We start from the raw sequence: 18,003 nt of genomic DNA on the forward strand, positions 1-18,003 counted from the left end.
CAGCTCCCAGATACTAATTCAACCTCCCAGAGAGCTTTCAAATCCATTCTTTTGGTCCCTCTGCTCACTTTCACAAATCTTATTCATGTTCCTATCATCTTTCATTTGGACGACTGCAATTACTTGCTAGTAGGTCTCTCTTCATGCTATGTTACCACTCTCCCATTCACTTTATGAAAAAAAGAGGATATTTTAAAAGGCAAATGTGAACATGTCACCCTCTAGCTTTAAGTTATTTGAAAGTCTTTCACTGCCCTGAATATCTCAGAGCCCTGATCTGAGAACTGACCTCACTAACCTCATTTCAGGAACACCCTTTACTATTTACAGCAATTAGAAACTTCTTTCAGTTTTTTTTTTTTTTTTTATTCCATTAACTTCTCAATGCCTCTGAGGTCTCTACATATGTTAGTCCCGCAGCCTGAAAACCTACCATCACCTTCTTTTTCTTTAATGGAAAACTCCTATTCAACTCTCAGGATTCACCTTTTTTAAAAAAATGTTTTATTTAATTTTGAAAGAGAGAGAAACAGAAAGACAGAGAGACATAGAATGAGAATAAGCAGGGGAGGGGCAGAATGAGGGAGACAGAGGATATGAAGTGGCTCTGCTCTGACAGCACCAGCCCAACGTAGGTTTGGAACTCACAAACCAGGAATTGTGAGATCAGGACCTAAGCTGAAGTCAGACGCTCAAGCAACTGAGCCACCCAGGCATGCCTCGTGCAGGATTCATCTTAAATGTCATCTCCACCAGTAAGTACCCCCAAACCCTCCGCATCTAGTTAAATAGCCCATCTTCTGTGCTCCTTCTGTTTTCTTTACTTCCTTTGTATAGTATTCATGCTATATTCTGAATTTACTCAGAGTACTGAAGCAGGACCCACTTTATCTTGTATTCTGCTATATCCACTCTGGCACATGGAATAGGCTAATTATTCAATGGGAGATGTAATTTCTGTGCATTATTTTATCTGTAAAATGAATGCTAGTTTAATAAATTATACTTGAGGGCTCAGTTTTAAGCTTCTCAGATGCTATGATAGAGATTATGACTATTTTAGGCTCATGAATTTGAATGGACAGCTCATAGCTTTCTATTGTACTGTTTCTTTTAGACATTTGACTGTGAGCTCACTGTGGTCAGTTTTCGATTCTTATTCACTTCCATACTGCCAGACCCTTCCACTCATAGGTACTCAGTCTTTTGCAGAGGAATAAATATTACATATATAAAGTACGAAATAGAGTATTTCCCAAAAATCTATCACTTTAAATTTCTCAAGATTACAATTACCTTTAAGAGAAAACTTGAATGTGTTGTGAAATAGCAGTTTCAGGAATACTGTAAATTTAGCAATTTTTTACTAACTGTTTAAAAATATGTGCTATGGGCACATACAAATCTCACTAACCTTATTTTTCTTCTACCATTTCAAATGCAGAAAGCCTTCAAATCTCAAATAGAAGTTTTTCTGAGTATAGCACAGGCCATGTTTTATACTTTCATTTGAGTAGAAAGGAAATGGACTATTAGTAGACAGTAAATGGTAGATGGAATTTGACTACTCCCAGCTGCCCTCTACCATCAGCTCTTATTCACTAAGTAGGCTGACTCTCTCTATGCTGCAAAATTTAGGAAGCAAATAGATGCATTCTCAGGATGAAGGCTCACACCTCCATATATTCAGAGTGCTTTCGTGCAAGGAAAAAACAGAATCATTTTGGAAAATAAATTAAATGACCTATTAATTGGGTATTCTAAAAGGTAAGGACACTGGGTGAAACTGATGTTGGTTACATCAAGAGATAAGAAAAAAAAAATCAATGCTAGGACAAATATCAACGGGACCAGAAGGGAGGAAGTAAGAATGTGGAAGGAAAATTATGATTTTTCTCTTAGTAGCAGAATATATATATACTCCATAGTGGATACCCTGCATATATGAAAGTATCTAATATACACAGATATGTTATTTTTTATGAATACCATCAATCATACTTATTCCCCGGGATACAACTATTTGTTCACTCCACAGTTGTTTTTGTAGGTAGTTGGCTATTCTAACTACTTCAGTTATGTTCTGCTAAAAGAAAACATAGCATAAATAATATAATGTTATAGGCTGAGAAAAATCCAGAAAGTATCATTTCTCTCTGTAGACATCTCAAAAGGCTCTTTCTCTGTATATGGAAGAGAAATCCTACCTGCATCTCTTTGGCTGTGCTATCAACTAGCAGTAGCGCTTGGGAGGATCACATAACTTCCTTAGTTCCCATATGTAAAATGAGGCACTTCATTATTTCACTTATAAAGTTCTATGTGCACACACCTAATAAATTTATCATGCTCATAAGATATGATGAGTTCATGATAGAGATGTGAAATAAGCTTCATACATCCTGACATGTTTATAGTATCAACCTTTAAGTGCATGTATATAGATTTATTTTTTCTTGTAGCAACAGTACAATACCCATGCCTTTAAAATAAAGAGGTTCCTTTTTCCTTACATATTTAAAGTCAACAAGTTATATAAAACTAATGAACTGGTAACTGTATTCAGAGTGAAATTAAAATAAACACAAAAAATATAAGGGATTGTTTATATATCTCTTTCCTGGTCAAACATATCAGTATTCACATAGGCCTGCTGAAAAACTTGAATATTTTTCCCTTTATACTGTTGGCTTTTTAAGTTTATTTATTTATTTTGAGAGACAGAGAAAGAGAGAGAGAGCACACATGAGAGTGAGCGGGGGGAGGAGCAGAGAGAGAGAATCCCAAGCAGGCTCTGTACTGTTGGTGCAGAGCTCAATGCAGGGCTGGATCTCATGAACCTAACCGTGCACCATCATGACCTAAGCCGAAAGACAAAATCAAGAGTGGAATATTTAAGCATCTCAGCCACCCAGGCACCTCTCCCTTTACATTGTTTAGGACCATTAGTTCCAACTAACACAATACCATGTGTTTAACTATATGTTAAACTTATCAATATCTTAATGGCAAGATAAATTACTTTTACCGTAACAATACCTATTTCTATATTCTTTCTCTTTCACACTCTCCCAAACTACAATTTCAAAGCATGATGTCTTAAGAGGAACTTATAAAGGTTTTTACTCTTTTATTGATCAAATTTTAAGGATCTGAGCCATTGGTACTTCTAGGAGTATGAGCACAAGTTATTTATTTCTTGTTGATCCTTGCTATTTTTCCAGCCCTAGGAATGGGTTAATATGTACTTGTAGTGATAAAGTCTCTCTCTTTTTTTTAAAACATTTTTAATGTTTTTTTATTTATTTCTGAGAGAGAAAGAGAGAGACAGCATGAGCAGGGGAGGGTCAGAGAGAGAGGGAGATACAGATTCTGAAATAGGCTCCAGGCTCTGAGGTGGCAGTCAGCACAGAGCCCAACATGGGGCTCGAACCCACAAACTGTGAGATCATGAGAGCTGAAGTCGGACACTTAACTGACTGAGCCACCCAGGTGCCCAAGTCTCTCTCTTTTTTTTTTTAAAGTTTATTTGAGGGGGGGAGGGGAGAAGGAGAACCAGTGGGGGAGGGGCATAGAGTGAGGGGGACAGAAGATTAGAAGTGGGCTTTGTGTTCACAGCCATGAGCCCACTTAGGTCTCAAACTCGCAAATCATGAGATCATGAGCTGAGCCAAAGTCAGAAGCTCAGCCAACTGAGCCACCCAGGTGCCCCAATAGAGTCTCTCTTTGAATGGCTCATTGACTGATTTGTATTTGATTCTAAGATGCCAAACTGTTAAACATTAATTTATTAATGGCATTTCTGGAGAATAGAGACACAACCTTCTTTACTAAGACAAGTATGTACACTGACTCTAGCACTCAAATTTATAAAAATGAAAATATAGAAGAAAAAAAGTATGAGTTAGAAAAAGAAAATATACATGTGTAGTTATTAATATATATGCATATAAAATATTTTCCTCTGTATATTAATACCTACATACATACCTTTCATTTAGTCACCTAAACACAATTTATTATTTTGGGATTGTAGAAACTGATGCTAGTAACCTGAGAAAAGTAGTACATGGTGTAAATTTAAAGAGAGAAAAATCCTGTGTTCTAGATTTTGAATTTTTTAAAAAAAATTTTAATGTTTTTATTTATTTCTGAGAGAGAGAGAGAGAGAGACAGCGTGAGCAGGGGAGGGTCAGAGAGAGAGGGAGACACAGAATCTGAAGTAGGCTCCAGGCTCTGAGCTGTCAGCACAGAACCCAACACGTGGCTCGAACCCATGAACCGGGAGATCATGACCTGAGCCGAAGTCGGACGTTCAACTGACTGAGCCACCCAGGTGCCCCTGTGTTCTAGATTTTGATCCCAGAATTGCCAGTATTTTCTAATCTATGTGACCTTGGGAAATTATTTATCTCACCTAGTTTCCTCACTTGTAAATTGAGTATATTAATACTCCATAAAAATTTAATATGAATTAATGCACAGAAAATGTTTAGGACAAATGTTTATGTCATTGAACATGTAAGTAACATAGTTTTAAAATGGGATCTTTTTCCTTCCTGTTTCAGCCAAAACCTTTGAGATATTAAATGTCAGCAGTTCCAGTAATACAAAAGTGAAAAATCTAGATCACTTAAGTAGAACTTGCAAGGGAAAGGGGCCTAGGTTCTTGGCTGAGCTGACCAGTCACATCCGACCCATAAACAAGTGGAGAGGACATGAATAGTCATTGAATATGAATGGGGGAATTGCATCAAAGAGCTGTCCATTAGAAATGACTTCCAACTTTACCCTCTCGAACAGAGGAGAGGTATCCTCTTCCTTCATACAAGAAGATTTTAAACTGTTATCCCCTGCAATCTGTGGGGCTCAGAACCTAGAGTTGGCCCCATACTTTAAAAGAAAACACACACACACATATATATAATATGAGAAGTCTGGTTACTCACATAGGGAGAGAGCAGAGTCAGAGCCAGGTAGCTTCAGAAGCTTTTTATATTCCCATTGGAGATGAGCACAAGGATGCCTAAGTGTTTCTAATACACCAGAAGTAAACAAATGGAACAAAGTGGACTGGGTGGCATAAGATGCTAGCTATATTTTACCTCAGAGAGAAGAGTACATGACTGTTTCTCACAGATCATAGTGAAGACTGTGGGACAAGGCTCAGTGCCAATTCAAACATTCTATAAGAAGACTGTGTAGAAAAGGAAGGTGATCTCTCCTCATTCCAAGTAAAATGGAAACTACTGGATTCCAAAGAGGGAGAAAAGGAACCTAAGTGTCCCTCTGAAGGAAAGCATATTGTTTATGTCATGGGGAATACTGCAGAAAGTTTCCAGCAGTTTCAAATGCACTCAAGGAAAGGAAGAAACATGAATTACCTAGCCCAGAAAGAAGCTGTAAACACTGGTTAGAAACAGAGGTCATCAGTGCTCCATGGCTGCCTCTATTTCCTCATTTACGGCTTCCCTACCACGACCTTAATGCCACCTCTCCCACCACAGCAGATCAGACTCTTGGGGCATGAGGTGGAATCTGGCCAAATGGGAAGATAAAGGAATAAGCTCACCAAACTTTCCAACCTTGCCTCAGGCCATCAAACTGAAGGAGTCCTTGACTGGGAAAGAGAGATAGACTTTTTGATATAAAGTTTGGATGTTTTAAAGTTCACTTATTCTAAATCTGTGCTATTCAATATAGCAGCCACTAGCCATCCAGACTATTAAATTTAAAGTAATTAAAATTAGGGGCACCTGGATGACTCAGTTGGTTAAACATCCGACTTTGGCTTAGGTCATGATCTTTCAGTTCAGGAGTTCAAGTTCGACATGGGACTCTGCTAACAGCTCAGAGCTTAGAGCCTGCTTTGGATTCTGGGTCTCCATCTCTCTCTGCCCTTCCTCCACTTGTGTTCTGTCTCTCTCAAAAATAAACATTAAAAAATTAAAAAAAATAATTAAAATTAAACTAGAATAAACATTCAGTTCATCCTTCACACTAGCCGGATTTCAAGCACTCAGTAACTACACATGCCTCTTTTTTTAGACATGCAAATACAGAACATTTCCATTAGCACTAATTACTAGTATTAATTACCCAACTGAGAATTTTTTTTGTTGTTTCCAGAAGTCATCAGAAGACATACCTCAGTATAAGCAGATACATGATTTCACAGAGTAGAGATAAATGGGCAGATATGGAGAAGAATAGGTGATCTTCTGATTGCATTCTATGAGTTATAGGTCTTCAGTGTACCAGCTATACACATATGCACACATAGACACATTTATATGTACACATACATGCTCATACACACACACACACACACACACACATATGTATATATGCAAAACTCTCCACCCTACTTAAAAGTAGCAATCATTATTTGGAATAATGAAAACCAAATGTAGTCTTGTATGTCTGTCTACCACCATATTCATTTTTTTTTCTAGTTAGACAATGATTTTACTATGTGACTGCATAGTCACATGTATGCAACCAGGGCAGAGGCTTGTGGATAACTCCTATTTCCAACTGTGGGGAAGGACTCGTTTGGTCTTATAATATCAAGCCAACTGGTGAATATGGCTCCTGATCAGAATCAGTCAGAATTTAGCATCCTTATCTTTTCTGTTCCTCTCAAGATATTTTCGAACAGCAACAACGTTCTTTTTTTTTTTTTTTTTTAATATTTTTATTTTTATTTCTAGGGGAGAGAGAGAGACACACACAGCGTGAGCAGGGGAGGGTCAGAGAGGGAGGGAGATACAGACTTTGAAACAGGCTCCAGGCTCCGAGCTGGCAGTCAGCACAGAGCCCGACGCGGGGCTCGAACCCATGAACCGCGAGATCATGACCTAAGCGAAAGTCGGACGCTTAACCGACCAAGCCACCCAGGCGCCCCAACAACGTTCTTAATCAATGGTAGAGATCCTCAGGAAGATCAGGACCTTTGGACTTAAGAATTCACAAAATGTTCATGCCTGTCACAAAACATACTTGTGCAACACTATGTGAGTCTCTCAGGATCACAATGATTTGTGAAGGAGTCAGGCCTTTCTTGGCCAGTTTGTAGATTTGCTCCTTCCTGTCATCAGATTTCAGCTTTAACCAGGTAGGGATGCTGGGGCAGTAAGGCAGAGCCCCCTGGGACAGGCCCTTCCTGCGAGCGTGCATGCAACCCATAATGGCGGGTGGTCAGGCAGAGGTAAAAAGAAAAAAACGAAAAAAACAAAAAAACAAAAAAACTCTTTTTTTCTTTCTTAGAAAATTTCAGGTAGAGTGAGAAATTATTAAATTGCCAGTAAAGGCATTTAAACCACATAAAATGATGACATTCACAATGTTCTAAATATTTGTTCTAAATTTTAAAAATAATCTTAAAAATAAAAATGATACTTACATGTAAATATTGTAAAAATATTGTTATAGGATTGAAAATTTGAAAACTATTTACAAGTCTATTCTTCCAAGCTTTTGTGAATGTGATTTGTCTTAAATGTTAAAATAATCTAATCATTAACGTGGATAATTCGGGTGCTTGAAAATCTTGGATCCTCATGCTTTTATCAATCATCACAGTTTTCTTTTTTGCCATGTGCATAATCTAGAGAGAAGGTGATTAGATTTAGTCTGCTTACAAACACATTTTTTTAATCCACTACTTTCCTAAAATTTAATTTGACATATTAAAAACATAAAATCATATGAAATACTTCATCATAAACACCAAACTACAAAAAAAATATTCTTTGCACATTATTCCATGGAGAAATAAGTGTGATTTTTCTGTTGAAAACATATGGGAAACTCACAAATAGTGCTTTTGCAGGTGTTTTAAATGGGAGTAATGTTGTTTATAAAATCTCCAGGAAAATGATAGCATGTTAGTGCCAGAGATGCTAGAGCACTTAAAGTCTAATCCCTCCCTTAGCAGTGTAGAAACTGAGACCCACTGGCACACGAGCAGCAATCTAGGATGGGGGTTAGAAATGTGTGGTTTAAAATGGGACAAACGAAATACATGAGCTGACCCTGGTATGTATTTGCTGGCAAATTTGGGTGAAGTCATCTAACATCTCCAGGCTTTATAATCTTCCCACATAAACTGAGAATAATAATAGAATACTGGCCTCTTAAATTTCTTACAAGATACGGATCATAATTATAACACATACAATTGATGTTAGCAATCATTTTTCTTCATTTAGTGTTTTAAATTTTTCTAGGATCACCTGCTCCAAGTCATGTGGCAAAGTGGATGAAATCATAAGCCATTCACCTTCCTCTCTGTGACCTCAGCTCAGGGATGCCTCATCTGTTGGCAGCTGAGGTCAGCCCTGCTGGCCTGTTTTTCTCAAAGCAGACCTTCAGTGCCAGAGTAGGTAGGATTAAGGAGATGTCCATTTCTCAGCTACCTTTGCTTCTAGACTCCTCTTTCACAAGCCTGGTTGACCTCAGACCAAAAAAAAAAAAAAAAAGTGGTAGCTTCATCCCAAGCCCTCTCCATTTCCTGTCTCCAAGTAAGCGACATATTTTTCAAGAGAAAAATATGTCACCTCATATATGATTTTTGTGTGTGTGCGGGACTTTGTATACAGACATAGGCTATGCCAGTCTGAAGCAAACTGGAGCTAAATCAATATGAAGAGGATAAGAAGATGGAAGGATCAACGACTTAACCAAGAACCATTCACTAGAGTGCATAGCCTGTACTGGGGAAATAAAATGGCTGCAGAAGAGAGAGAGGATATTGGAGCTGTTCTTTCTATATTTAGCCTTCTAAGTACATAATGAGTCCAGATATGCTTCAGGCAATGATCAGTAGACATAGCAAGGCACACAGATTTGTCATACAAATGAGGGTATATCACCTGACCAAACACACAAAGGTGCAGTGTTTAAGGGTAGAAAACTTCAGAGCTGAAGCAGCAGCCAGTATGCAGGTTCCAGTGCCTGACAGATCTTGGACAGCGTATGAAAATCTGGCAGGGCTAAGTATCAGATGTGAAGGGAGGGACCCTGATCCTGAGGCTCTAGGGTTTATATGCTGAATAACAGGGGAATCACCAAGCTCTGCTTTTCTGTGCTCAGGAGCTGCAGTTCCACTTCTACAGTTGGTTTTTACACTCTTCTTCTTAAACCTCAGCACTGAGGTACGGTTGGTATCTAGGCCTTATGAATTTTAGTTCAAAATTGGTCCCTCCTGCTTTTCTTTAAATGGTCCTGATGTTTAAGAATGAATGAACACTTTCTAAAACCTCAGACTACTACAAACCAAATGTAAAAGAAAAAAAAATTACTATACTTTTAAAAGTTACCAAAGCCATTATCTACATTAAGTTGCCATCCAGATCGTGGAAGAATAATTTCAATCCATCATTGGTTTTCCCCACTCCTGTTATGTTTAGGTCTTGAGTATAGTAGTATCATTGCATCAGAGGAAGAGAATGACTTAGTCCTCAGAGTCATCACCTGTTTGGCCTCTGATGCAGTCAACATTCTTCTCTCGGATCCTTGATGAGTAAGTTATTCACACAGTTACTATATAATCCCTTGGCTGTAGAAAGTTTCTAGCCAATATATTTCACTCTGGATGTCAGTGGTTGTACTCATTTAGGGGCAAAGATGGAGATGGGGAATAGTAAGCTTTTTTTCCATATGCCACAGGAGCTACAGGATACTCCAAAGTGCTATGTACGGCCTGTCCAATTAGATCCTTCATGCAGATATCTTTCTTTTCTTACACAACTAGGCTGTGGGGAATTGGTTTTTTTTCTATATTGTATAGACAAAATGGCTTTCTCTGGGGTCTTTGACTTTCCTAAATCCTTAGAAGATTAAAAAATATATAATCCAGTAATTTTGCCCTACAAGGGACATTCAGCATTCTCAAGAGACACTTTTGAGTATCATCATTAGGGAGCTGGTAATGGCAGCTAGAGACAGGGGTTCAGAGATGCTGCTAAACGTCCTGCAGTGCATAGCACAGCTCCACAACAAAGTGCTAATCAGCCAAATATACCACTAGCATTCTTTGGAAGAAACTCTCAGCTAATCTCAGGGGGTAGAAAACCTAGTCCTGACATTACAAGTGGCGTGTGCCTTGACACACCGTAGTCCAGTTTTAAACCTGGGCTTTAAAACTTAGAAATGTTTGCTGTGGTTCAGCCAATGTAACGTTCATGAGCCAATAGGTGCTCTACGGACTAACAAAATGGTATTGGGAAATATTAAGGAAAATAAATGCATTCATTTTTATGGAAAAAGATATCCCACCATAGTAGGAGCTCCAAACTGGTAGGTAAAGCATAAGACTAGAAAATAGGTGATAGTTTTTATTTAAGAGCTTAGGTAGATACGATTCATTCCAGAACAATAGGTTCCCTGTTAAACTCATTATACTCACATTTGTAAAGAAAAAAGAGTAACAGAACTTACAAAACAAGCCAAAACTTTAGGAGATATTATATTCAAAATAAATGCATTTGCATTCCATAGGTATTAGCAAAACTGGATAATTTCCATGTAAAAAGGGCAATAAACTTATTGGCCTTCAAGGTAAGTCTTTAGTACTAACCCTCAGAAAACTCAGTATTGGAAAGTAAATAAAGACTTGGAAGGCCTGTCCTGCATGGTTGCATTATATTCCTTTGTGCTAACTTTACATGTGAATGGCTTGCTTTAAGAGCCTTGGCCCTTGGCTTCTTGAAAAGCCCCAACATTTTCCTCTATCTTTAACTCCTATGCTCTCTTCCAAGATCATCACTTTGATTTGTCGTCAGGAGCAACTTGCCACACCTAAAAATACTTCCATTTCTACCATCTGTCATCACTTCTTAACCTTTCATACCACATAACGTTATTGCAAAAAATCAAGATCTCCAAACTGACCTTGGCTCCACAATTCTGTCAGTCTGTATTAGTTCTGTCTCTAATTTACTAGCTTGCATTCCATAATTAATTTCTGCAATTACTGGGTATATTTCAACTATTTGCTCTTTTTCTACTATGCTCATCTCAGTTTTGGTTTATCCCCCAAATTATCTTGATTGCTCCTGCAGCCACTGATCATAGCTGAAAGAAAACCACATCAGGTTGACTGTTTATATTCATGACCTTAGGCTCAGATGGAAACTAAGAATCTTCCAGACATTCTACTCTGTTTTCTTTAAATATTTATTGTCCAGTCTCCATGGTGAGTATTTCCTATCTTCTTCTATATTTCATACCCAGTCATAATTCCATCTCACTCTCCCTAGCTAAAGGCCTTGGGTCAAGCTTCATTGAAAATACCAAAAACCTATCTTGTTCTAAGGACTACTTACCTATTGAAACAAAAGTAAATCAATTTTTCCTTCTACTTATACTTTGTACCCCATTCTGTATTCACTCTGCTTTCTTTGAAGTGAATATTCTGCTTCCTTGTGTTATACTGACTCCTCAACCCTCACAGTCTTCTGTTTTTTTTCTATCACTTTGAATCTACTTTGTCAAAATGACCAACAATCTCCATTTTACCAAATTCGATTAATACTTCTGCATTCCCATTTTACTTGATATTTCAGAGCTGTGGGTAATGTTCTCCTTACCTTCTCTTTCTGCCCTTGGCTTCTGTGACATCTGACTTTCTTGATTTTCTTTCTATTGCTCTGCATTCTTTTCATTTTCCTTATTCTCTCCCTTTTACACATCTCTACCATGAACCACTTTTGTTCATCATCTACACTCTCTCCTTAGATAATCTTGAGTACCTATAAATTCTAAATACCACTATACTGATGACTGTCAAGTTCCACTCCCATTCTCTCTCCTGAGTATCAGTCTAATAGATACAACAGCCTACTCAACTTTAATGCTTAGGTGTGTAATATAAAATTATCCTCAATGCAATACCATCCCCCATTTTTATCCATATTAGAAAAAGGCACTAACTTTTAACTCATTTCTTAGGATAAAATCCCCCTAATTTACCCTTCTTTTTATCATCCAAATCTACTCCACAGTCAGTTAGTACATTTTGTCAATTCTATTATATATAGAATTTTAAATTCATCATAACAGTATTTTCACTGCCCTAATTTAAATAATATTCTCTTATCTGGACCCTACTTATGCTTCTAAATTTGCCTCCCTGTTTTTCTTCTTGTCCTTCAAACCCATTTCCTTAAAAAGATCAGAATAATTTTTAAAATGATAAAACATCTTGATCTTGGACCTCTAGACTCATAGATTGGACAAAAATAAAATTCTGTTGTTTAAGCCACTCAGTCTGCAGTATTTTGCTGTGGCAGCCCCAATAGACTGATATGAAACATATAATAACATGAAACCTTGAGATGTGGAAGGTTCAAGTCTCTTTTTATTTAACAGATTTTTTTTAATGTTTCTTTTTGAGAGAGAGAGAGCAAGCATGAGTGGGGGAGGGGCAGAGAGAGAAAGGGAAACAGAATCTGAAGCAGGCTCCAGGCTCTGAGCTGTCAACACAGAGCCCAATGCAGGGCTTGAACCCACGAACTGTGAGATCATGACCTGAGCCAAAGTCGGATGCTTAACCGACTGAGCCACCCAGGCGTCCCTAACAGAATTTTTTTAATGTTCATTTATTTTGAGAGAAAAAGAGCATGCACATGAAATAAGGGGAGGGGCAGAAATAGAGGGATAGAGAGAATCCCCAGCCGCACATGGGGCTCTATCTCATAACTGTGAGATCATGATTAAAGCCAAAATCAAGAGTTGGATGCTTAACTGACTGAGCCACCTAGGCGCTCCAAGCCTCTTTTAATTTTAATGCACCCACCTCTAAATTTTTTATTAATGGGACTCCATATCAGCCTACTCAAGTGGCCTGTTTTTCAGTTCCTGAGAATTAAGTTCTTATTAAGTATAGGGAATCATATATATGCTGACTGAGCTGAATTAGTGGAAACTATATGTATGGTCAAATTACTGTGGGTATATTGGTACCCTCTGATCTCCATATTATTTTAACCATGTCATTTACAATATGATTAATTTGATATTAATAAATATTCACTTCACAAAAGAGAGAAAACATTATAAAATTTATCTGTAATTTATTACTTTCCACTTAAATGAGAACAACTTTCCAACTCTTATAACTTCATCTAAACTCTTACCATGTCTACAAAGGCCCTGAAATATCTGCTGCCATTTTCCTTTCTCTAAGTTCATGTTGTATCAGTCTCCTCCTTGCTCACTAGGCTCTGAACAGCTTCTTTTCTTCCAGTATACCAAGCTACTTTCTGTCTTAGGGCTTTTCACTTGTCTAGATTATTTTCCCATGCCTGGGGCACATGGCTGGCTCAGTCAATAGAGAATGCAACTCTTGATCTTTGGGTTCTGATTTCAAGTTCCACACTGACTGTAGAGCTTACTTTAAAATATCTGTCCATTTCTATGACCAGTGGCTGACTACATTTTTCCAGGTGTCAGCTAAAATATGGTTTGTTCTGAGAGGCTTTGTCTTACTATTCTATTTGATGCTTTATTGTGCCCCACCAACAGCATTATCAATTACTTAAGCATATGATTCACTTTTGTTTTCTTGCAAAGGCTTATCATATTCAGTGATTGTTTTGTTTGGTCTATTGCTCCATCTCCTTGAATATAACTTTATAAAACAGGTACACCATTCACTACTCCGCATTTACCACAGTGCCTGATATAAATGCTGTGCTTAATACATAGATTTCTAACATTAATCCTGCATCTTTAAACTTATCTTCCAATTAATATACTGTTTATTTCAGGGAGCCTGGGTGCCTCAATTAAGCATCCGACTTCAGCTCAGGTCATGATCTCACAGTTCATGGGTTTGGGCCACACATCAGGCTTTGAGCCAACAGCCCAGAGCCTGGAGCCTGCTTCATATTCTCTGTTTCCCTCTCTCTCTCTCTATTCCGCTTCCCTGCTCGTGCTCTGTCTCTCTCTCAAAAATAAGTAAACATTTAAAAAGATAAATAAACCAAAAGCAGAATCAGACCTATCAGTACAGAGAACTAATGTATGGTTACCAGGTGGAGAGAGGGGCAGGGTAATGGACAGAATGAGCTCAGGGTTGTGGAAGATAGAGACTTCTAGTTATGGAGTGAATAAGTCATGGTAATAAAAGGTACATCATAGGAAATACAGTCAATGGTATTATAATAGTGTTGTATAGTGACAGATGGCAGTTACACTGTGGCAAGCATAGCATAATGTATAGAGAAGCTGAATCACTATGCCGTATACATGAAGTACACATAGTGTTATGTATATCTGAAAGGAACATAGTATGTCAAATATACTTAAAGAAACAAATTAAAATAAAATGAAAAATACAAAAAGCTCATTCTTTTTTTATGAACCTGTTTTTATTTTTTTTTAACTATGCAAATAATTTAAGCTTATATTATCACAGATTACCAAGGCAAAGCTAACTGCACCAGTGATTATTAGTCCAGGATTTGGTAATAAAATATGCTCAACATTTGGACATCAAGTTAATTTATGATGATACCTGATTAGGACACAAAAGTCCTACACAATTATTTCTCCCTTTCTCTCTCCCTCCCTCTTTGTGTGTGTGTGTGTGTGTGTGTGTGTGTATAATAAAATCTATCCTATGGTTCTTTCTGAAATTGGGTGTTTTTCTTTTGTATTTATCACTAAGTGAATGTGCTTTGTGTAGCATAAAGTATAGAATTGTTGTTCAATAACTACTATACAATAAACATTTGAGTTGATCATCTTGGTTTCCATTTGGAGAGACCACAATGTGACTGTGGCTATTTGATACATATACTCACAATCAAAGGCTGAGAAATAATTACTAATTATTTGCTATGTATTATAAAGAACATATTTTTTGATGTCTCATTGAACAAGAGAATTATCTCTTAGTCATAAACAGCAAGGGAGTTATTATTGATCTTGACTTTTTTTTGATCTTGACATTTTTTAAGATGCTTGTCAGTCAAGTGAGATGCTTTATGCAACATTCTTGTTTGTTTCTCCCCACCCCCCAGAGGAATATCTGTGGCAATTTTATAAATGAGGCACAATCTTTGCCTTACAATTCACTGAAAAAAAAAAATAAGACCACTCAATGTATGTCCCTTTACAATACACTTTCATTTTTATTTTTCTTTTCTATGCTTTTTAACAAATATGAAAAATTTAAATATTTTCCTTCCAATTTTGGAAGGTAACCTGTTAATTTTTTGCTCGCCTTTATTCAGTTGCTTGTTTTTTGCCTTCTACTATATAAAGCCCTCATTCTACAGAATTAAGGCTTGTTTGCCCTACTCTCCCTTTTAATCACCAGATTTCTCACATGTGTGGTCCACAACCTCATGTTCCACTTTCTTTCCATCTAATCTTTTTTTAAACTCACTGAACTGCATTTTCCATTCTCACCACCAAGGCTAAGATAATTATCCCAAATTTGGCAACTGTACTTTCCTAATTCCAAAATCATCATCCTCCTCATCATCTCTCTCTCCTCATACTCCCTGACACCACTGTTAACAACAGTTACCAATTCCATCTGAAAATTGTTTCCTCTCAATGGTATCTATAAAAATTTGTTGTTTTACTTCTAAAACATACTGAAGTGGCACTATTTTTTTCTCCATCTACAGATTTCTAATTTTCTCTTCTCTAGAACATAAGTGAGCAAGTCTAATTAAGCTGCCATTCAAGGGAAAGGTTTAGGTGGTGTTCTATTGGCCACAGAGGTGTGTGTGTGTGTGTGGGGGGTGTCTTATGAAGAACCAAGCACCAAAAGGGACAGTAAGGACACATTCAGTAGAATATATTATACTTAGTCTTAAAATATACTGTGTGAAAAGGCATCTATTTATAGCACCATAGGCTTTAAGTATAAAAATTTCATTAGAAAAAATTTGAGGACAGATAGTTAGAGGGTTCTGTTATGTCTTTTCCCCTCCTAGAAAGAGAAGAGGTAACTGCATAGATAATAGTCTTAAAAGCTTTTAAAATGCTTTATTCTGAATATTTGATACACATTTATCTTGACCTAAACTCCTATTTAAATACAAATTGGAAGGCAATGTTTTGTTACTCTTCTGGGTCATAGTGTTTTCCTTTGCAATGACATCATCCAAAACAGTTTAAGAAACTAAATTCAGATGTCAGGAATGTGCTTCCCAACCCTCACCCCTGTCAAAAATAATAATAATAAAGCATTTTTACTAGGAAACCAAAATGTAAATAACCCTTTTTTCTTCCCATAGAATGATCCAAAGCCATTCCCACTATTTTGAAAACTAAAGCCATCAAAATGATACTATACTGTGCAAAGGAGGAAAACACAACCTTGGATATATATGAAGTTCATTTTTATCTAAGAGGTAATATAAATCTTTGCAGCTGTAATCCTCAGTAAATGAAATTAAAATGAAAATAAACTATTGAAGCCCCTCATATGACAATGACCCCATTTGGCCTTGCATTTCTCTCCCTACCCCCCACCTTACTTTTACATATCCCGGAACATAATAAGCCTGCCACCACTAATGTTATAAAGTAGTAATTGTTCCTAATTGGTAGGGAGGCGACAGACCATTCTAGTAATGTTGTGAAACTGTAAGAAAGGAGGAGTGAGAACATTCACAGGCCCAGCAGTAATTATCCACTAATTTGGCCTGTTTGTGTGGGGACAGCTCATTATAGCCCTTAAGAAACCTCAGAATAAAGAGGGAAAGTAGGTAGGAGGCAAGGTTAAATAATTAGTGTTCAGCAGATTTTTTTAAAGATTCAAAGAATGGGATTAAAGGCAGGAAATGTGACCAGAGTAACAATTAAGAAATAGTAGAACATTCTGAACTAAGTAAGTTTTATGTTTTTGTGGGAGTAGGGGTATATAAGAATCCTATATTATGGTATAAAAAATGACATGTCATTTTTATTACACTCTTTCAATTATGATCCTGATCATCCCCTTACATTTTATGGTGCCAGTGTCATGCTTTATAAGAGATTTATTCTCACGAGTCCTAAAAAGATTTTCAGTTTTCATAAAATAATGCATAACAAAGTTTTCAAATAATTTTATCTTTCATATTTGTAGACTTATTTTGGGGGTGGAAAACATATTTGTGTGTGCACATATGTACAGGTAGCATAGTACAGACTGCAAATAAATTGTTATTCAACTATAACTTTGTTAGTAAAGCAGAGTCTCCCATTTTCTCACCTATGTATAGCTAATACCTCTATTTCAAGAGTAAGCATGCTTACTTTTGGATATATGTGAAAATACACACACCTACACACAAACATTTGGTAAATGATTGATTGGTATGTAAGTGTTTATAGATTTTATAAGGGCATTATTTTTAAGTGTCCTACAAAATGTTTCTTTCTAACAACTTATGTAATTTCAGCCATATTTTTTTTTCACCTAATAGAAAGTGAGATGTAATGGATCAATGATTTTAAGTTAAACTCCATAGTTTGAAACTCAGAAGAAATGTATGTATGTCTTAACTGTATACTCACTGAATGACTTAGAGAAAAATTCCAGGATACTATACACCCCATCCCTTTGCAAAGAAGTGAGAATACAACTAACAGCAATATAAAGACAGAAGTATGTGACTGACCCAACAGATTTAAGGTATGATATGGTATTTATATAGCAAAATCATATATTTTACCCATATATGTATAATTTTGTCCTATTGTAATCCAAAATAAACTTCCCTAAAAACCTAGAGTTGGGTTGGAAAAAATATTCTGTTATTCATAATAATGGCAGGGTGTCAATATGAAAATATGAGTAAATTACAAAAAATGATCACTACTGTTTGAAAAACAATTGAGAACATAAGCCACCAGTCCTATCTATTAAAAATTAAGCACTGTCTTCATTTATTAATATAGTAACTACAGTGTATGAATAACTACATTCATAAATGAAGCTCATATCCTAAGAAACTGAAAAAAAAGTTACTTCCATTATTGCCTTTTCAA

General features: G+C 36.7%; 1 long non-coding RNA gene and 1 pseudogene across 4 annotated transcripts in view; one reads left to right on the forward strand and one right to left on the reverse strand.

The window, feature by feature from the left end:
* Window positions 1-708: 708 nt before the first annotated feature.
* Window positions 709-18,003, forward strand: part of LOC120247391 — a 34,662-nt gene continuing 17,367 nt past the window's right edge. Inside the window, exons 1-5 of one of the 4 annotated variants that reach the window (XR_005532292.1) lie at window positions 709-755; window positions 8,232-8,387; window positions 9,414-9,526; window positions 16,263-16,379; window positions 17,542-17,647. This is a non-coding gene — a long non-coding RNA (uncharacterized LOC120247391). The remainder of the gene's footprint in view (window positions 756-8,231; window positions 8,388-9,413; window positions 9,527-16,262; window positions 16,380-17,541; window positions 17,648-18,003) is intronic. The other 3 variants (XR_005532291.1, XR_005532293.1, XR_005532294.1) reach the window with 3 other exon arrangements.
* LOC120247390 lies at window positions 6,452-7,188 on the reverse strand (annotated as a pseudogene).

Source organism: Hyaena hyaena, unplaced genomic scaffold, assembly GCF_003009895.1.
Source record: "Hyaena hyaena isolate Hyena2069 unplaced genomic scaffold, ASM300989v1 scaffold_518, whole genome shotgun sequence".
Taxonomy (NCBI): Eukaryota; Metazoa; Chordata; class Mammalia; order Carnivora; family Hyaenidae; genus Hyaena; species Hyaena hyaena.